The sequence below is a fragment of the Pseudonaja textilis genome, chromosome Z, assembly GCF_049901715.1.
Source record: "Pseudonaja textilis isolate UNSWEBS1 chromosome Z, rPseTex1.2, whole genome shotgun sequence".
In the NCBI taxonomy this organism is placed as follows: domain Eukaryota; kingdom Metazoa; phylum Chordata; class Lepidosauria; order Squamata; family Elapidae; genus Pseudonaja; species Pseudonaja textilis.
This window is the reverse complement of record NC_142008.1, coordinates 60,981,852-61,004,397: the sequence shown is the minus strand read 5'-3', so window position 1 is coordinate 61,004,397 and position 22,546 is coordinate 60,981,852.

The following is a 22,546-nucleotide window of genomic DNA, read 5'->3' as shown; positions in this document are numbered from 1 at the left end:
GCAATCTCTATTCAATGGATGCAATACTGTTGAAGACCATTACAACATATTTTTTACTTGAAGTCAAAAGAGTCATCAAACTATATGTACCAACAACTACTCCCAAAACAAAACAAAAAACAGATTGCCCATAACAATAAGGAAACTTCAATCCAAAAAGAGATCACTCTGGCGGAAAAACAAATCTGGTCACGTTGCCAATTTCAAAAGCCGATACAAAAATTTATGCCACCAAATAAAGACCGAATGCACCAATTATCATATTAAACAAGAGGAAAACCTTCTAAGCACCAATTCCACCAATGCTTTTTACAATTTTGTAAACAACAAACTAAAAGATTCAAGGTCCATCCCACCCTGATAGGACCTAATGGTAAAGACTGCAACACGACACCATTAAAGCCAACATCTTTAACACATTTTTTGGCTCAGTATTTGTAAACAGCAATGGATCATGCCCAGCATTTCCTAGCGAACCACAGATAACTACAGTGATCTAATACATATCGATTTTACAGAAGATAATGTTGAAAAAGCACTACGCAATCTAAAACCATCCCTATCTATTGGACCGGATGGAATATGTGCCTATCTCTTAAAAAAGTTATCCACTGCCATAGCCGAACCTCTAAGCATAATCTTTGAAAAATCTTTCAGGACCAGTTCCTTGCCTAACCTATGGTCACAAGCCACAGTCATCCCCATCTTCAAAAAGGAGACCCCTGCCTAGTTGAAAATTACAGACCAATCTCCTTATGCTGCGTCACCTGTAAAGTCATGGAATCAATTATTAACCAATCCATCATCCTCCACTTAGAGACAAACAACCTACTCTCCAATAAACAATTTGGTTTCAGAAAAAAGCTATCCTGTAATCTGCAACTCTTACACTGCAAAAACATATGGACTACACAACTTGATCAGGGCAAAACAATAGATGCAATCTACATAGACTTCTGTAAAGCCTTTGATTCAGTGGTACATGACAAACTACTACTAAAAATAAAATCCTATGGTATCTCTGGACAACTGCATAACTGGATAGAAGCATTCCTGTCAAACAGACAACAAATTGGTCAAAATTGGGAGTGTCCTATCAAATTCTGTACCTGTCAATAGTGGTGTCCCCCAAGGCAGTGTTCTAGGACCAACTCTCTTCATACTCTACATAAATGACCTCTGTGATCATATTAAGAGCAACTACGTTCTTTTCGCTGATGATGTAAAGCTGTTCAATACCACAGACAATACTGCTACCCTTCAAGAAGATCTTGACTGTGTATCAGAATGGTCAAACAAATGGCAACTTCAAATCTCAACAAATAAATGCTCTGTCTTACATATTGGCAAAAAAATCCAAAAATAAAATACAAGCTGAATAGTCAAGATCTTGTTGATGATCCAAGCTCTGTAAAGGACCTTGGAATACTCACCTCTAATGATATAAGTGCTAGTGCCCACTGCAACTACATAGCCAAAAAGGCATTAAGAGTTGTTAACCTAATCTTACATAGCTTTTTCTCTGGTAATATCACACTACTAACTAGAGCATACAAAACATTTGCTAGACCAATACTCGAATACAGCTCATCAGTCTGGAACCCACATTACGTATCTGATATTAGCACAATTGAGAAAGTCCAGAAATATTTCACAAGAAGAGTTCTCCACTCCTCTACTCGTTGTAGAATACCTTATGCCACCAGACTTGAAATTCTAGAACTAGAAAACCTTGAATTACGCCGTCTTCGGTCTGATTTAAGCATGGTATATAAAATCATACATTGCAATGTCCTACCTGTCAATGAATACTTCAGCTTCAACCATAACAACACAAGAACACACAACAGATACAAACTCAAGGTTAACCGCACCAAGCTTGACTGCAGGAAATACGACTTTAGCAACAGAGTGGTCAATGTCTGGAATACTCTACCCGACTCTGTAGTTTCTTCCCCAAACCCCAAAAACTTTAACCTTAGACTGTCTACTATTGACCTCACCCCTTTCCTAAGAGGTCTGTAGGGGCGTGCATAAGCGCACCAACGTGCCTACCGTCCCTGTCCTATTGTTTCTTTTATTTTTCTTTTATTTTTCTTATATGTACTCATTTCATGTATTCATAATTATGTATACACTTTTACTTATCTCGTAAACAATTGACAAATAAATAAAATAAAATAAATAAATAAATAAAGATAATAAAGATTTTGGAATTTATAACAAACTTCAGCACTTAGATAAAATTTTATTATGATCAAACAAAAAAAAACATACCTAAATTTTACAAATACATACTGGAAGTAGAACTAGAACAAGAGATAGTCAAAGGAAATATGACAGCTTGGAGCAGGAATGTCGGACAGAGTATTACATTAACAGAATGGGAAAGGATTTGGAACAGAAACAATAAGATCACAAAATCGGCAGCTTAAAAAGAAAATGCATACAAAATGTTTTACAGAGGCCTTGGAGGTGGTGAACAACCCTTGCTCAAGCAGTACACCCTATGCTACTACAGGACAAATGACATGCTCTCCAGGCCGCTAAAGCACCCCCGTGGGAGGTAAGCCTATTAATAGTTACCACTAATCAGAAATTTCTCCTTAATTCTAGATTGGATGTCCCTTGATAACTTTCCATCCATTACTACTTGTCTCTCCTTGGGTTTCTTTGGGGACCCCTTCTCTCTGTGACCTAATCTGCTTGTGGGATGCCCCCGAGGAATGAAGGAAAAATGAGAATAAAAGGCGAATATTATGTTTTTTCCCCAAAGGAAAGTGGAGAAAAAAGAGCTCCCAACAAGCAGAAACCCTCAACCCCCAATAGCCTCCAGCAGATGCCTGAAGTCTTTCCGAGACGGGGTCACGTACTTGCTTAAAATCCTGAAAAGGCAATCTATTCATAAACCCAAAACATCCTCAGCTCCTGATGGCTAAGCATACCGCAAATTGAAAAGGAGAAAGAATCTAGGAAAATAGTACAGTTAATGGAATGAAATTGAGCCAAATGTGTTATGGTAATAAGAAAAAGTACCAGTATCCAAGACTTTTATGGACAATTATATAAGCAGGAGGGATTTCGATGAGGAAAATTAAACTACACATCTACAAAGTACTAACCTACCTAAGATATCTGAAGAGACTGAAAAATGTTAGAAGGATGCTATAACAATGATGGACTAACTTGGAAGCATTTAATAGGCAGAATAATGACCCACCACCAGGCAGGCAGACTCCTGCAGAATTCTATAAACATTACAAGAATCGTTGAGCTCTCCACTGTTAGAAGTTATGAATGAAGCCATATTAAATAAATACCAAAACGGTCAGAAGCTTATATCACACTTATTCCAAAAGAAGGGGCCGATCCATCACAATTAAAACTATAGACCCTATTTCTTTACTGAATGCAGATTACTAAATTTTTGCTTCCATCTTGGCGAAAGGCTCCAAAGATACCTAAATAACTTTGTTCATCCTGACCAGAATGGATTCACGAGATGAAATTAGAGAGGGATAATATGAGGTAATTCTAGACACTTTGAATATTCGAGGCACTCCTGAAAACAAATGGCCTTTGATATTTTTAGATGCCCAAAAGGCATTTTGATAATATGAACCAAATTCATGTTTTTGTTGTTATTAGACTTGAATGGGCTTTTGCTAGAAAATTTATTCAAACAATAGAAACATATATGATAAACAAGCGGCAAAATGATAGAGGAGATTTACAGATTCTGTGTAATATGAAAAGGCACAAGACAAGGTTGCCCATTATCACTTTGTTATTTGTATTATTTGACTTTTGGAAGTGCTGAATAGAAACATAAGTCAAATAAAGAGGTGAAAATTAAAGAAGGAGAATTTAAATTGCGACCTTTGCGGATGATTTGGTTTTTGATTTTGGAAGGGGATCCTCTAGGAAGAGACCAGCTTTAAGCCTGGAAAAGATAGAGATGTATGGTGGATGGCGGGCTTGAAAATAACAAGAAACAAGATCTTGTTAGTGCGTGGGGACAGCCCAAGCAGAGTGCACAGCAGCAGTCAACCGCCAGGCAAGCCAAATGAGAGAGAGCTGGGCCCCCCAAGAGTTATACACACACTGGAGACAAAACACTGTTTGTAGTTTTAAATAGTTATTTAATTCCATTTTAGAGTTTAAGCAGTGTCATTCAGTCCATATGTCATTATCCAATATATGCATCCAGTAACCTAGCGTCCATTAACTAGTCAGTACAATGTCCTTATCCTTGTAAATCTTCTCCTTCAGTACCTTTCTCTAAAGACAACGCTGGTATTCATGGATATCAGCTCACCAAATAAACAGTCCTTTTTATTTCCTTTGGTAGCCAACAAGCATCGTCTCATACGGGAGTAAACAAGCAGGCAGCAGACGGCAGAGACCAGCGACCAGGGCAACATATGGACCAGTAACAGAACAGGAAAGTGCCTCTTATTACCTTGCAACCTTTTGTAATTATCTAATTACATTGCAGTTTGGTGTAAGCTACAAAACACATAAACCTAGGTTTATATATTTATTCACCCAAACCTAGTTGGTTGACATCCATATACAACATTCTCCTTTTAATTGATAAATATAAAACCTTACAATCTAACCCCATACTTTTCTAACTCTCTGGGTAATGGCACCTTGGAGCTTTCAAAGCAAATTATCAGCCATATTGTATCCAGGCATGCGTGCCAGCTGTACTCATTTACTCTGTACAGGCTTGTCTAGCGTTTTAGATACCTTAAATCTGTATGCTTGCTCCTAAGTTTTTTACTGCAATATTTGTGGCCGTTTGGAATTGCTGCCTGATTATCTTTTCATGTACAATTATAGGATAACCACAGTTGACCCATATCATTCAACATTTGTTTATACATAATTAATTCAGTACACCATAGCGATAAACGAGAGAATTCTGCTCCATAATGAACAAACTTATATGCTGTTGTCTTAATGACTTCCAACCTATTAGGATACCCAGCATTATGGCTGTTCCTGAAATCCGACTTTCTAGTGTCTTTCTGATGCAAAACTAGCATCTGCATAAGCATAATATAGAGATCACCTTTTGGTTCTGGGTAGTGTGTGGTGTAATGTTCCTTTAAGATATCTTAGATTTCTTATTTTCAATGGCATTGAGCGGATCGCTACTGTCGTGCCAGTTGATTAATACCTGACTATATCTGGCCTTGACCAATTGCTAATGTATGATAAACTACCAATCAAAGATTGATATATTGCCTTATCAAACCTTGGGACACTGAGCATCCTTTTGCAAATATCACAATCATTGGAGTCTTTGCGAGCTTACAAAGTTCCATCTTATAATCTATTAACAATTTAGATATCTTATCTTCCTGAGATATCTTAAAAACCTTCTGTGTTTTCAGTATATTCAAACCTAGATATTTCTTTACCTCCCTAATTGTGATTTTATTTTCTTTCCTAATGATGCTATATTATTTTATTTACTTCCATCATTAGTCTCAGTAATCAACAATATCATCAGTGAACAATAATAATAATGATATTTTTCCCATTTGTCTCCCTTTTAAACCAGACAGGGTCCGGCTAAACCAACTTTAAACCCTATATTGTTCAGTTCCTTTAATATACTGGTTCCATTCATAGCCGATTGTTTAAGACCATAGGCTCTTCTTTAACAACCAACAATCATTATTATTTTTCTCTAAATCCAATAAGCTTTTTCATATATACAGTATGTCTTAGTGGAGCATGCAAATGGTGGTTCCACATCCAGATGGTTAACTATATTTCTTGCTTGCCTTACACAAAAGCTGCCCATAATATTCCTTCTTTTGAGACTAGGTGCAAATATTTCATCATAGTCATGGCGCTGTCTCTAAAAACCCAGGCTACTAATCTTGCCTTATGGATTATATTTCCATCCTTATCAGTTTTATCTTGAAAATCCATTTTGCAGCCAATGGGTTTTATATCTACAAATCAATCTCGCATTTTCATATACTTTCATATTCTTTAAGGATCTCAATTCCTTATTTGTTGCACATCCCTAACTTTATCTTTAGAAGGATCTTTTTATCATACACAGTACATAGGAACTTATTAACCTGGCACACTGTGTTAGCCTGGTACTCTACTCAATGGTCCTGAATATTCATGTGTAATTCTTCAACAATTACAAGGCTTGTTTGAGGACTTTTTGAATTACTACCTGTTCAGTGCTCATCTTTGCTCAGCTAATGGTTCTATTTCTTCTTCTATGGGCTAATTTCTTACTGTGTTCTCTCTTTGCTTTATTTTTAAGTTACAGGGATGAGTAATGGGTTTTCTGTAGGTTCCAATAATCACTTCTTTATTGTTATCCTGTTCTAACTTATCCCATCCCTCGTTAACTCTAGAAATTGGGCATTGGCACTACATAACACCTTAGATGTGCTTTCTCCCAAATCTATATGCCCTATAGTTGGCTTGTCCCAACATTAGCAGTGTTTAGCCTCCTGTGTTGCCCTTCCGCCTGGTTGTGTAGGGATATGCACCCATGCTTTGTGCACCAAATGTGTGCAAGTAACTCAGATCAGGCTTCCTGCCGTACCCCACATTGGTGAATGGTATTTCACCAGTAGTTGAGTTAACCCCGTTGTTCAATATGTTGATAACTTTGCAGCCTCCCCCACAAGAATCGAATTGTCCCCCAGAATCCAGTTAATTGTTCTAACCATTGCCTGTAGTGTTTGGCCTCTCCTTTCTACAAATCCGTTGTGTTGTGGTCTGTATGGTGCCGAATTTCATGCTCTATTCCAGCTACCTGTTAATCTGTTCTGAGAATTTAACAATAATTCATTGTTATCTATGGGGTTATCAGTTGCTGTTTACGGTCTTTCTTTCGGCATTTAACCAGTTGAAGAAATGTTGATATGTTTCAGTTTTGCTTTTAGTAGTATTGGCCTCAAATGATGTGCTCAATTATGCTGAGCACCCTATACTGGGTTCTTTGAACCTATAATGTCTGCAAATACTACTTCTAAGGTTCTTTGGTTTGAAACCATTGCTGTTGCCCACATTCTCTTGTCCCCGCTGACGTTGGGTAACCTCATCCCTGAACAACTTTTATTTCAGATAACTCCTGTACGTTTAACTGTCTGAGATGGTTTGACATTGGATACATTCATTATGAGGGTTTACTTGTTAAATACCAGTCTGTGCCTCTTTTCTTACTATGTGAAATATATTGTTGAGCTGCAGTTACCCTTTTTATTTATCTTTTTCAATTATGCAATTTATTGTCATAAATGTAGTGCACATAACCCTAGTTTATCTAATACTCTTACAGAAATAGCTTTTATCTGTGGTACATACAACATGTTTTATATTCTGGTTTTTAAGCATGGACAATATGCCAATACCTTCACCCTTGTATGCGCTTAGCAGTGATATGTTCTGAGAGCTTGTTGTTTATAAACTTTGTCTTATCTCTCTGTTGATGCAGTGGGATGCCCTCCTGTCCACCACCATAATCATTCTTCACATCTTTACAGTTGCTAAAACAGTTAGTTCTTTGTGCACATTCTGGCTTTTCCTTTCTACAGATCTTTGATATTATCGCCATTGTGGGGGCGCAATTTTTACTGTGCGATGAGAAGATAAATTCTCTTCTTCCGGTGCTTTACTTTAAGTTGGTTTCTTTCCATGCTTTGAAGATAGGTTCTTGAGTTTGGGTCTTCTCAGCTGGTCACGTTCAAACCTTCTTCTGGCTTCTTCCCCAGCCTGCCGGTTATCTCAGTTACTGATAAACTGTCTTTTATTGGCTATAAAGCAGTCACGAGTCGTGGCGATCCAAAGAAGACAGTATGATGTATACTGACACAACTCATTAAATATAAGCTCTTTTCTTGTAATTCCTGAAAAAGTAACTTTCATACGGTTTAATGAACAACATTCTTCAAGATGTGTTCTAAACAGCTGGTGGTTGTGAAACCTACATAAGACATTCTTCCTGAGACTTTCCCAGCAGTTTTATCTCACGGATATGAATCCGGGTTTGAAGAGTCAGACCTAACATTATGCCAGCCTACTCATTCTTTGTTTAATCTTGTATCTTTTGGCGTCTTCATGGGATCTAGAGACAGTGCATCTGGTGGAACTGTACTACACAGTATCTTGGTGAAATGACTGTTCATTGACGCAGTACAGTTATCAAATCTGGATATCATGGACAGACTTGTAAATTCTTTAACATATAGAATGTATAACTATTATAGTTTTGTTTTACGTGTTGCGCTCTTTCAGCTCTCTACTATAACCTAACAGTTGATTGTTTATGCTCACCTCCTGGGCCCATAACAAATGTTGATGTTTGAGGACAAACCCCAGCAGTGCACAACAGTAATGACTGTTAGTACACTGAGTGCTTTGTCAGTTCAATATTCATTTAGGATTTCAGTGTATTCGAGCCATATGTCATTATCCGTACATCAGTAACCTAGTCCATTAACTAGTCAGTACAATGTGTATCTTAACTTGTAAATCTTCTCCTTCCGATGCCTCAGGGCAGAGATGCTGTGATATAAACCACTGATAAACAGATCCTTTGTTCAGCTGGTAATATAGTCATACAGGGTAAACAGCAGGCAGCGAACAACAGAAGACCAGCGATAGAACCAGCAACCAGTAACCAAGACAGGAGGTGTTGCGTTTATATATATATTGCTGCTTACAACGCACCGTAATTATCTAATTACATTGCAGTTTGGTGCTTAAACTACAAACATAACCTAGGTTTATATATTTGTTAGAAGCAGTTAGTGCATCATATTGTAGATCTTGACGAATATTATCAAAACCAAAAGTTGTAAAATTCAGTTCTGGTGGGTTAAATATTTGGGGATACAAGTCAATTCTTCGAAATCATATAAACCCAAACAACAAGTAACATCTGATTTGAAGAAATGGAAAATCTGGTGTATTTGATAGGTAGAATTTCAACAATCAGTTAGTGATTTTTAAATTACTATATTTGTTTCAAAATACATACAATCAGGCTTGGTAAAGATTACTTGAAGAATTAATAAATTGTGTTGAAGTTTAATGGCAAACAGAAAGCCAGAATAAAATTAAACTATCCTAATGCGTTTGGAGGTTTTAGGTTCCAGATTGGGGAGTTATACTACTAAGCTACTGCATTAGTGTAGTTTAAAAGATTGGATAACATTAAGAAAGACTAGTTTGTTGATAGTAGAGGCATGATTTATTGCTGAGCTAGCACACTTTTCCTGGTACAAAAACTTAATCACGGACTATTTCAAAGGCGGTATACTAAGGGAGTCTTATGGTTCAATTGGGAGAAAAGTTGCAGAAAATGTTATTTAAATCCCAATCTGTTTATCAACTATGAGCCTTTTCTTATCCTATAATATATGAGGAAGGAACAAACAATTCAGAGATGCGGAAATATTGGATGAAAGAGTAAACCCAAACTATGCAAAACTGAAGAACAAAGGCATAAAGATGAAGTGGTTTTCATGTCTTAGTACACTCAAGGTGTATTAAAGATTCTAAAACCGAAGGATTTTATGGTAAATTATGACTGAATTTAGACAGGATTTTGACGGGTACTGATGATAAAAGTGATTAAAAATTATACAGTTATTTATTTGGAAATTTTATTAGAGGAAGGAACAAGTTAAAAGAAAGCGATGATTGCCTGGGGAAGAATTTTGGATATGGGTTGATTTGGAGAAATGGGAAAAAGTTATTGGTCTCAAAATTATAAAATAACAATGTCAACAGCTTATAAAGAAACTTTGTATAAGATGTTTACAGGTAGCTTTCCCCTATCAAATTGCAGAATATTTAGAATAAATCTGAAAAGTGCTGGAAATATCATCAGATACCTGGCTCATACTACCATATGTGGTGGACTTGTGGGGCCTGAGAAAATATTGGACTAAGATTCCTGTTGCATATGGTTGGAAAAAATGACAAAGACACATATAGACTTGAAACCAGAGATTTTTATTGGGAATCTTACACTGATATATAATAAAAATTTGAAGTATTTGATTGTAAATATATTAACTTAAGCGGCTGGGATTGTGTTGCTAAAAACTGGAAGAGTAAAAACTCCGTCAGAGGAAGAAATTATTAAGAAAATATTGGATTGTGCTGAAATGAGTAAACTGACATTTGAAATCAAGAGAACAAGAAGATAAACATGTTATGAAGTTTGGGTTTTATCTTTTTTATCAATGATTGGATAATAAAAACATAATAATAGAATATTCAGATTTAGCATAAAAATTTTTTCCTTTTTTCTTGATTTTATCTTTATATAAACATTATCAAGATGGATTTGGTACGATCACGAGTTCTTGCGTCAGCTAAATGAAACTATAGTTATCTCATTAAATATGAATTAACAAAATTAGATAAATGATCTTTTAGTGATGATATTACGTTTATACAAGTTGATTGATAATATGAGTTTTTATATTTTAAGGTATATTAGTGACTGGGAGATGGTTACACCAAAAAGTAGTAAACCAATGATGCACTGTTTGTAAATCTATGAAGAAGGAGATAGTACTTCCCCCTTTATGTTTTATGTGGTATGTAAACTCTATGTTTGTTTTGTTAAAATAAAAAAAAATTATTAAAAAACCGTCTCAGCTCAGGTGATGATGTAAGAATTAGATATTGAACCTTTAGGACATAATAGTGTAAGGATGGCCTAAGTTATTATTATCAGAATAGAAGCATAAAAAGTTAAACAGAAGTTGTGATCCAACAAGGTAGTAATCAATACAATAGGGGTAGTAGGTTGTGATTTGCTATAATGTGAACCTAACGCATATAGCTTGGTGTATTATGTTCTTATAGTTGCCCTGAGTTGGTATTTTCAAATATAACCATATTATTTATATAGCATTAGAGTACCCCCCAGCATGTGTAATTTAACTTCATTTTATTTAATCCAGTATTTTTTAACTTCAGGCCAAGCCACCATACATGGAAAAAGGGGGTACCTTGCACCCTGCCATTTACATCTTCAACAATTGATTTAAATTGGGATACATGTTTGCATGTCTTGTTGAGGGCTAAGTGCATTGTATTCAAATTTTTGGCCAAGCAATCCCATTGGCCCTTTTATTTCCTTAAATCAAAGTTCTGAATAAATAATTGTATATTTTTTTGATATTAATTTCTCTTCTGAGCCTATAATAGATTTATGAGTGTTAAGTCATTCAAATCATATTCCCTCTAGATCTTTTTGTATCAGTTGTAACTGGAGGGTATGGCCACTAGTCTATAATTATTCCCTGTTCATTTAATTCTTGATTGGTTTAATGATTCCTCGGTGTGTCCAATTTCATCCTGTAAAGGAGGGTGTTAACAGGATGCAACAGGGACAGCTTCTCTCTCCTTCACTAAGGCTCTGGCCATCGTTTTGCCGTGTCATCTTCCTGTGCTCCTTGAGGGCATGAGCCTCCAGCCAAGTAGCAGAAATGAAGACTGTCTTTTGCCGTGTGGCAGAAGGCCCAGGTGCCAGGGCACTTTGCTCCTGCACTAAGGCCCTCCGGTGGCTTCCATGATGGGCTTCTGGCGGGGATGGTCTTACACCTCAAACAAAGACTAGGAAGAATGTTCTTAGGAAAAGACTGGCTCAACTTATCAGGAGGCTTTAAATGTAAAATTGAGGGAGGGGTGGACCAATTTTGGGATCTCCAGAGGGTTCTCTCAGTGGTGGGATTCAGGTGGTTAACAACTGGTTCTCTCGCCTAATGACATTTAAGTGTAAAATGTTATATTACATCTTATTTTTGGGGTGATAAACTTTACTCTTACAGCAGGTGGCATGGGTTGAGGCTGCATGGTCAGTACCAAAGGTGCCCAGATGCCACTGCTTAAGTTTCTGTATATTTGACTCATGGAGCCATGGACAGTAAAAATCTTTTTTATTATCTGTATGTCTAAGGTTAGAGAGAATAGCAAATTTAACAGGAATCAGAATGAGGGATGAACTCTTTTATATGGATTTGCCCCCCAAATCTCAAGCTCTTGTCATGTCTAACAATTTGGTCGCAGAGAGACATTGGGGTTGTTCCTTATTAGTGAATTAAATTCCTATTCACTACTGCTTGAATTAAAAGAAAAAAGTATACCAACAGAATTGTTAATTCCAGTACACAATCTATTCCACCTACAGGTAATGACTGATGACCCATACTAGTTTTACTAACTATTTTAGTGTCAAATTAAGGAGACATTGGAGCCAGAGAGAAGCCATATTGGCTCATATACTAGTTGTCAAAAATTAGAATTTGGTAGCACCTTTTCTGATTAACAGTTTTTCTCAAAATAGAGAGCTCTTTTTGTGAGCTTGTATCTCACCTTCTGGGAGGGCACAGCTCCAAAGTGGGAAGGGGGTCCATGCCCCAGCCCTGGAGGAGTGGACTTCCTTTTTACCCTCCATCGATCTTGGCACTGGACCCGGGCTGCAGGTGGATGACGTGAAAGGGAGGCACAGCCCACCCCCCCAGCCAGTGAGGGGACTTAAGGACAATGTGAGACAAAAGAGACCTTGAAAACCATATTGAATGGTTTACCTAGCTAAACAAGAAAGTTATGGAGTTACAGTACATGCACAAGTAATTTTGGTTTCAGTTGGTACTTGTCAACTTCAATGAAAAAGAATTAGTTATATGTTTAAGATATTAACTCTCCCTAAATCGTGTTTAAACAAAGTATAAAACCCTATTTAATGTATATTATATTTCCACCAAAACCTTGTAGGGAATTATGTCTTATAAGATATCTATATATAAACTTTAAATCTAATTTAGATCCTGTGTTTTGCTAACCTCCCCTCCTTCAACTCCCATTGGTTCTCCTGCCTTAGCCATTCCATCTCCTGTATATAAATTCAGTACCTAGTACATATCTCAAAAAGATGGGGTTAGTGCTCCCGAGATTACAAATCAGTCAACCATGGCTGAGCTCCTTTCTAGCTATGTAATATTATGGTTATCTTGAAAATATTAACTATAGGCAACTAAAGAATATTGGATTATACACCGACTATATGCTGGGGGTCCCTCACATTATGGTAAATCCCACAACCTACACTGTTGTATTTATTTGTACTTGTTGGGTCAAACTTTAAACTTTTATACTTCTATTCTGATAATAATAACTTGAAACTGTCCTTCCAATACCCTTCTCTGTCCAATTGTTACTATACATTGTATTTTTAAATTAATAATTGGTAACCATTTTAATTTCTTCAAAACTATTTCAAGGTAGTTTGTGTTTTTCTCTTTCTTCAAATCTGACTTGATGTTTTGCAAAGCCATAATTTGCTGACTAGTTTTGGATCAGTGGTGGCTGCCCACTGCATCTTTCTATTGTTCTGATTATTAACTTGGACAAATAGGGAAAACAAGGCAGGGCTTGCCCATCAGTATCCCTACCTTGTGCAAGAAGGGGAGTACCATTGTTTTCCCATTTATTATCTGCCAATCAGTTGTCCCTACTAGGGGATGGGGATTCAGCGCCACTGATGGACCAGTTTGAGTGAACCGGTCATTCCCCAGCGTGGTGCCCCCCACCGCCTCTGTGCTAGTTCTGTCCCTGTAATTTCTTTTTTTTGAAGCCCAGGTGATAGGCCCGCGCGCAGGAAGTGGATTGCTGGCTCGTTGTTTTTACTCCCTGGAGCTGCCAGTTGAAGGTGAAAGGTTTAAGCTGTTTGAGTGGTGATACAGAATAACCCTTGAGTAACAAGGATATGCACATATCTTTATGAATAATTGATAATTATCAGCCCAACCACACAGATACACTAAGGTCAAGTTAAAGTTTACTTTAAGAAATAGCACAGTCCAAACTTGGAAACTCTAGGCCTATCAGTTTTGTAATCAGAGGAATAGTCCAATAAGTCTTCTTACGGTTGCCTTTGTCATTTTCAGGTAAGAACACGTAAAAAAGTATGATTATTGGCATAAATAGCAAGAGAGAACTTGATAGCAACAGGAATGTCAAGAGGCACTGATGAGACATAGAACAGTTTGAGGGTTGCAGTTTTGAGAGCAACAGGTGACCTCTAAGCTCCCTTTGGTAATTTGCAGTATAATCAACCAATGGAATATAGTATAAATCAATACCATTGATTTGTTCCCCCCCGTTAAACATACACTGTCAAGGCTGACTGTGCCAACCCAACTAATTGGTGGACGAATCTCCTAACACTGTTTTCAAACTAACTGCCATGCATGCATGCGCTGAATGATTATTTTTCAATGAATCTCGCCGTGCATTATCCCAACTCTGTTGAACCTGAGAACATTGAACAATTTTCCTCTTCTAACTAGTTATTTCTTCAATGGTCCCATTGACACTCAGGCCCTGGGCCAAATGTAGCCCTGATGTGGTTGAATCTGGCCTGTGGGGCCTTCGTAGTCCTGCCCAATGTAGAAGATGGAAAGATCGGCCTGGTCTGCAGTGCAAGAAAGATCAGGCCAGCATAGCTCTCACGCCCTGGTCTGTGCAGGCGCAAAGCCCCCCTAGATCAGGTCAGTGCCTTAGGCCCTGGCAGGTCTAGCAGTGTGAAAGAAGAAGCATCCAGGAGCGGGAGTGGCATCAAGCTGACCCCATGTCCCCCATCCAGTCCACCTACCCAGTTGGCCACCTATCAATTAGCCGCCTTATAGCTAAGGTCAACCACAATCTCCAGAATTTCTCCTTAATATTCTTCATAATAAATACAATATTCCTCGTACTCATTCTTCTAGGAGGGTGACTTCCACAGGTTAATCCACTGCCAATCAAATAATAAAAACTACACAAAGCCAAGCATATAAGATCCTTCTACTCATCAAACTAATTTGTCAGCTGTCCCAGAACAGTGCGTGATTCTGCTCATCAATAATTGAACACTTCTTCGATATTCTCCCATTTTGTTCCTTTGCTTTCTCTGAAAGCTGGACAGATGATTTTTCTTCCAACCCAATTGTCATCCCATTAGTCATTTTCTTAGTTGAGACTGAACATATACAGTTCCCCTGCAACCATTCATTGTATATTTTACCCTCAATCTTCATGATCATCATTATTCTAACACATTGATGATATAGGAACCATTCCAGCCAAATGCTAAGAGGCTGAAAGTGCTGACATTTAACAGCCTTTAACATTAAGGGATAAGGTTGTTTATTTAGTTAGTTTATTTTGGTTTACGTTTCTCCCGTCATGTAAGGGAAAGCAAGTATAATATGAACATAACATATAAACATATAAGTATAAACTGGTATGTATATACATAATAGTGAATATAGATAAATGGGAATAGTAGGACAAGAATGATGGTACCTATTGTTGATAGACAAACACTCTATCATATCTTCATAGTCCTAGAATAATGGGCTTCACCAACTATGCCCTGATTAAGAAATGAAAATCAAACCTTTCCTAAATACAAATTGGTTCTCCAATCTTAAAATCTGCTTTGTCCAGTTGCTAAAGCTAGGCAGACTGGCACAAAGAAAAATTGGCATTATGATATCATTCCTTTGCTTTTGTGTACTGGTCATATGTTGCATTCGCTGGGCTCCATTCCCCTAATTCAGGGTGGTATTCATGAGTTCTGACCAGTTCACCGGAGAACCGTGGTAAATTTTTAGTTGTTTGGAGGCAGCAATACTAACCTCTGACTGGGATTTTACGAGTATTCCCCTGCCACATCCACCAAGCCCGCCCGCCGGGCGGTGGCTAAAAATGAATCACCTGTTTTCTAATTTGCTTACATCAACTACTTATAATAATAGGCTTGCACAGTAGCAATGGTCAATCATTAAGCAGACTAAGCACATGCTTGAACAGGCCCAAAGGGCACCACAATGTGAGAATATGGCTTTGTTTGTACAATGTGTGTACACAGGAGGGGGCACCGTTTGGCCAGTGCTTAGGGCGCAGTGAGACTAATCATCCTTATTAGGCAAAGAGTTGGGCGAGATAAAGCAATAAGAGGGAGCAACATTGCAAGATAGCTCAAAGCTAAGTAGAGTGGGCCACCTCCTATCACCCCATTCCTGGCCGCAATCTGCCTCCCAGGTGGAAGGCATTGTGATACCACCTCCTCCTCCAGTCTGCCACTGTCACCACTGTGTTCCGCTTAAGATAATGCCATCTGTGAGGCAGAGAAAAGCCAAGACTGAAGGTCATGCCTGCTCTCGCCACCTCCCTTGCATCCTGCAGCAGGGTGTAACTTCACCTACCCCCCATCATTCTAGTGAGTTGGCCCTTGCAGCAGAAAAACTTTGTACTCTTTGGGATATTTTGTTCTCTTGACCTGCACTTTCCACAAGATAACAGAGGTTATCTTCCTACTTTTCCTTGTACAGCCATCAGTCTTGAATCCTGTGTTTCTTTTCTCTAGTTGTTCCTGTCTTATCTGGGCTGTTTATATCCTTAGTCCCAGAGATCGGGAAAAAGTGTCAGGTGGTGCATCGCCTGCTGTCTTCTTTCGGTTTCTTAGGTCTGTTATTCTGTATTATTTAGATAGCTCCCTCCAGGAATGTGTGTAGGTGGTAGGGCATAGCAGAGAGGCTTACTGCTGCATTTCACCTCTTGACTCAGGCGATGGGCACCTGGAGACCAGGGAACTACTGCGAAGATTTCTGTGATGTGGAGCTTAAATCCTTCGGGTTGCTTAAAAAGCAGCGGTATCTGCTGTTCAGGTTTTGCTGCGGCAGTCGCTACTATGCTTCAACAAAATAATAATAGTACAAAGGATCAGTCTGCTTTTCTCATTCTTAATACGACCTCACCTGTAAATAATGTTGTCCCTGGGGATTAACATATTTCAGATATTTAAAAATGATACTGGAGATCAGCCCATTTAATTATTTCTGTATTGGCACTGCTTGCGTTGCATTTACCAATTTGTAGAAATGTTTCCTGCTTTTCTGTTCCTCGAAAGGGATATACCTATTTTCTTCTGGTGTCTGAGACTGATTGGATGCAGGAATTGCCCAGCATCAACCTGTGTTGGCAAATAGATTACCCTTTCCAAAGCTGTTGTCTTTTAGATGTGTCTAAATGACAGCTCTCCTTCCTATTAGTGTATTGTCTTGGGAGAAAAGTGTTTCTTTCTTGAAAAATGGAAAATCAAATACATTTTGGGATGAGATAAGAAAAGTTTAGATAATAAACATAGATTTGGGGATGAGTACTGCCTTCTGACTGATTGCATATTACAGGATTGTACAAACAATCCCAAATTACATAAATGATAGTTTGTTCCATCAGGTAATTGTTTTAGTATACATGGTGCCATTAAATTAAATCACTATAATTAGTATTAACAATATTTTTGTTGCTTTGTAAAATATAAAAAGTGAAATTTGTTGCTGCAGGTAAATATAATTCTTCTAAAGTCTTTAAAAACTCACTCAGTTATACTCATTCTACAGGTTTTGTTGCCTTTTGAGGAAATATTGTGTTGGGCACTGGAAACTGGCAGCCATTCAGGTAATGTCTCTTCTTCCCCAAAGCATGTGAGATCTTGATACTCAGGAACACCTGTGGCTTTACTTAACTTTATATATTACACTATGTCTTCCAAACTGCTACTATACAATGAAATAAATGTACAAAGATTATTGAAATTATAACTAAATTTCAAGTTGAAGCATGAGATAAAATGTAGTACTATATAGTCAAGTAAATAAGAGAATTTGAAGTTGTGCATTTCTTCTATGTTTCTCTCTTTTTGAACTCTTTTAATGTACCTGCAATTAGTTATAATGGTGATGCCATATATTTGTTTTATTCTTCAGCCTTAAATTGTTTGTATTTTACTTTATTTAAACTGTACCCATTTTAGCTTTCAGAAAACTTCAGATAAAGGTTTTCAGAAAAGTTTTCTTTCCATCTAAAAGAGTTATGGTTATATGTGATCTTAATACGGCTGTCCCTAAAACTATCAATCCAATTCGAGTTCTTTTCAAGTTCTCTAGATATGTTTCTTTGTTAAAAATAAAAGATTTAAACATTTGACTTCATTAAAGACCAAATGTAATTTTCTGTGAAGATGTTGACAGCTGATGTTTCTTGAAATCCTTTACATTTTTAACTTTGCAAGTTAAACTTGCCCCTTAGCTAATTTAAGATTTTGTGATTTTCCACTCAGTATTTTCATCTGTTTGGTTATGAAAACAGCAGATTTTTTTAATTGACCTAGATCTACAAAAGGATCTTAAAATATTCCAAAATCTACAGTTTAGGAAGCACTTGGCAATAGCCAGTTAAATCTATTTATTTTATTTTATTTATTTATTTTGTCAATTGCTTACAAGATAATGGGTATAAGTAAAAACATAGTTATGAACGTGCATGGATACATATAAGAAAATAAAAATAAAAAGAAACAATAGGACAGGGGCGGTAGGCACGTTGAGTGCCTTTTATGCACCCCTACTAGACCTCTTAGGAAAGGGGTGGGGTCTAGTAGACAGTCTAAGGTTAAAGTTTTTGGGTTTGGGGAGAAACACAGGAGTCCAGGTAGAGTATTCAGGACATTGACCACTCTAGCTGCTGAAGTACAGTATTTCCTGCAATCAAGTTTGGTCATGGATTAAGCTTGTTTGTATCTATTGTTTACTCTTGTGTTGTTATGGTTGAAGCTGAAGTATTCATTGACAGTTGAGGACATTTGCAATGGGGCGTGTGTATTTTATATATACTTAGCTCGGACTGAAAGCGGCGTAGTTCTAAGGTTTTCTAGGTCTAGAATTTCGAGTCTGGTGGCATAAGGATTCTGAAGGTAGAGGGTGGAGGAGACTCTTCTTGTGAAATTTCTGGACTTTCTCAACTGTGTTAATATCATATCGTAATGTGGTTCAGACTGATGGGCTGTATTCTCGAGTATTGGTCTATGCAAATGTTTGCACCTGCTCTAGTTATTAGTGTAATATTACCAGAGAAAAACTACATAGATTAGGTTAACAACTCTTTGCCTTTTTGGCTATGTAGTTACAGTGGACTCTAGCTTGGGTCATTAGAGTAGAGTACTCCAAGATATCCTTGACAGAGTTTGGATCATCAACAGAGGTCTTGACTATTCAAGCCTGTATTTATTTTCTGATATTTTTTGCCAATATGTGGACAGAGCATTTTTGTTGTTGAGATTTGAGTTGCCATTTGTTTTGACCATTCTGAGTACATAGTCAAGGTCTTTTTGAGGGGGTAGCAGTATTGTCTGTGGTGTTGAATAGCTTTACATCATCAGCGAAGAGCATGATTGCTCTTGATATGATCACAGAGGTCATTTATGTAGAGTATGAAAAGAGTTGGTCCTAGAACACTGCCTTGAGGACACCACTATTGACAGGTACAGAATTTGATAGGACGCTCCCAATTTTGACCATTTGTTGTCTGTTTGACGGGAATGCTTCTATCCAGTTATTGCAGGTGTCAGAGATACTGTAAATTTTAGTTTTAGGAGTAGTTTGTCATGTACCACTGAGATCAAAGCTTTACAGAAGTCTCTATGTAAATTGCGTCTCTTACTTTGCACTGATCAAGTTGTATTGTCCATATGTTTTTGCAGTGTAAGAGTTGCAGATTACAGGATGATTTTTTCTGAAACCAAATTGTTTATTAGAGGTAGGTTGTTGTCTCTAAGTGGAGGATGATGGTTAGTTAATAATTGATTCCATGACTTTGGGTGACACTTGCATAAAGAATTGGTCTGTATTTTCAACTAGGCTGGGGTCTCCCTTTTAAAAAATAAAAGTTTTATTTGAGTTTTCACAAAAGATACAAATACAAATAAAATATCTTTTGAACAGCATGGCGGGTTATCCTTCTCATACAGACATAAATTCAATACATATTTTATACATTCTAATCACATCTTATAACGTACTAAATTTTTCAATAGCTTTTCCCTTTCTTTACTTCCTATAGCCTTATTTTAAATTGTCTCATTCCTCTCTTAATTCTTTCATATCTTTTCTAATTTTTTAAAAATCTTTCTAATCAATGTTTTATACTTTCTTCTGTCCTGTTTACAATTCATATTATCTTTCCCATCATCAAATTTCCTCTGTAATTACTACACTGGAATTTTCAAATCTTATTTAAAAATTCAGTGCATCTTTACAGTTATAACATTCATTTCTAACCTCTATTTTATAACACATACTATTTTCAATCAATTCTGCTGGTACATTCCTTAAAATACACACTAAATTCTTAAAAGCAGTACATGTATATATCTATATGTATATATTATTAATATATGTCATGTGTCCTTTACATTTCTATTTCTTTTAACAAACATTACTGTGTCAGTTGTCTTTCACTTAATCATCTATATTTTGTATTTATTATTACTGTAGTAGTATGGTAAGCTGATAAGTTATTCATTCTGTTAAGCTCATCTTATCAACTGATAAAATCTTCCATGCTTCTTTTCAGTTTTTTTAAACATTCTTTTAAATCCTTGAAACCCCTTATTCTTTACAAACAAATATTCCTACACAATAAATTTTTCTTCCTGTAATCTATCCATGCAGTCTCTCTTAATGGGTTTATATTGAATTCTTATCGTTTTTTCCTGTACCTCTATATCTGTTTAGCTCTTCTTCCTCTTATCCTTCTCTCCTTTTTGTCCTTTTCTATCTGATTCTCCTGATCCTCCTTCTGATATTCTAGTTATACTCTTTTTGGTTGTTCAAATTTTTATCTTTCTTTTTCTTTGATCGTGATTATTCTTTTTATACTTCCTGTTCTGTAGTTTCTTGCTGTTTTCTGGCTCAAGTCCCATTCTAAAGTTAAAATGTAAACCAAAGATCCTCTTCCGTCTGTATCCTCTTTTTATTCTTCAATTATTTTTAACAGGTGTTTTCCATTTAAAAATTCCTTTTAATTGATTTTTATTTTATTTCATTAGGATCCTCATCCAGTTCAAAGTGTATTAATCCCAGCTTCTTCCTTCTTTTCTCACTTTCCCTTTCAGGTGCGTTCTCTTGGTTCAACAATTCCTATCAGACTTTTTTTGATTGATTCTCATTTTTTGATTCTTATATTTATTTTTACCTCCCTCTGCTTTTCTTTCTTTTTTTAAAATTTTTAAATATCAAGAATCTTATCCCTTTGACACTTTTAAGCTAGAAATAATATAAATGTCCAAAATGGTTCATTTCTTAATCTAATCTCTTCTTCTTGATCAAACTGTTGATATTCTGACTCAATTCATTTCCTTTCCCTTTCTCTTTCTAACAAAATCTTTTTAGAACAGTATTGGTCTTGAAATTAATTCGAATACCTTAAATGATATTGGAATATTGATCCGTTCGACTTCTCCTTTAAACTTCTCCTGCACAATCATGGTTTCTTCTTTGAGGTGGCCATTCCATGTCTGTGGCAAAGGATCAACCAGCGGAGAGAGATCATCTCAACCCTGCTGACAGCTCCCCTTCTTCTCCCACCTCTCGGGTGGCTTCAGCCCTGAATCAGGCAGCTTGAGGGGCTTGGTGGGCATGGATCAGAAAACAGTGGATGATCTGATTTTGGTCCATCGCTGAAAACCCAAACAGAATCTTCAGGGGTCTGCAAGATGGGATGACCATGGCTTGTGGTGATAGTTTTGGCAAGGGCTGGTTGAAAGATTTTCAAATTATGTAGAGGTTCGGCTATGGCAGTGGATAACTTTTAGAAGTATGCCCTGTATTCGATTCGGTCCAATAGATAGGTGGTTTAGATTATAGTCCTTCTGTAAAAATTGATATGTATTGATCCTTTATGTAGTTGTCTTGGTTCGACTAAAATACTAGGTATGATCAATACAATATGACCAGTGTGAGTTGCTTCCGTGATATGTTAAAGTGATTCTGCAGTTCCTTTCAGGGGAGTTGGATCTTTGGTTTGTTTAATTGTAGAAAGTGTGGGTGGGTGGTTGCATGAAGGTTTTCTTTGTTGGTGCATTCAGTTTTGTCTCAACCTTATCGTCATTCAGTTTTATCTGGTGGCATAAATTTAAACGCAGGTTAATGATTTGTTTTCTCATTTGGTTGTTTCTTATGGTATGGTGTTGTTTTTCGGTTTTGGGTTGTTCATTGTTTTCAGTTTGTTAATCTCTTTTGACTTCAGTAAAATCACCTGTAATGGTCTTCATTGTCGATGAATAAATTGCTGATGAGAATGAGAGATTGTTGTTTAAGTGCCTTTTAAAGGGTTATAATTGGGGATTCCGGTGGTTTTTGTGTGGGCGTGTTGAGACAAAGTCCTATATCGTAATTAATGATCACGCTGGAAGGGTTCTTTAATTTCTTCTGTAATTCAATTCAAATATTGCAGAAGATGAATCGAGGCAGTTTTAAGTCTAGTGTTGTTTGTTACTAGTTGTTCTAGTCCCAGTTTTATTACTGCATTGAAGGTTGCGTGTGTGGGTTCAGTTGTACATTCGTTGAGGGTCCGGTTAATATATGAGTGAAATTGAAGTCATCAAGAAAGATAAAAAGCAAGTGGGCGGGATGCTGCCCATATTAGT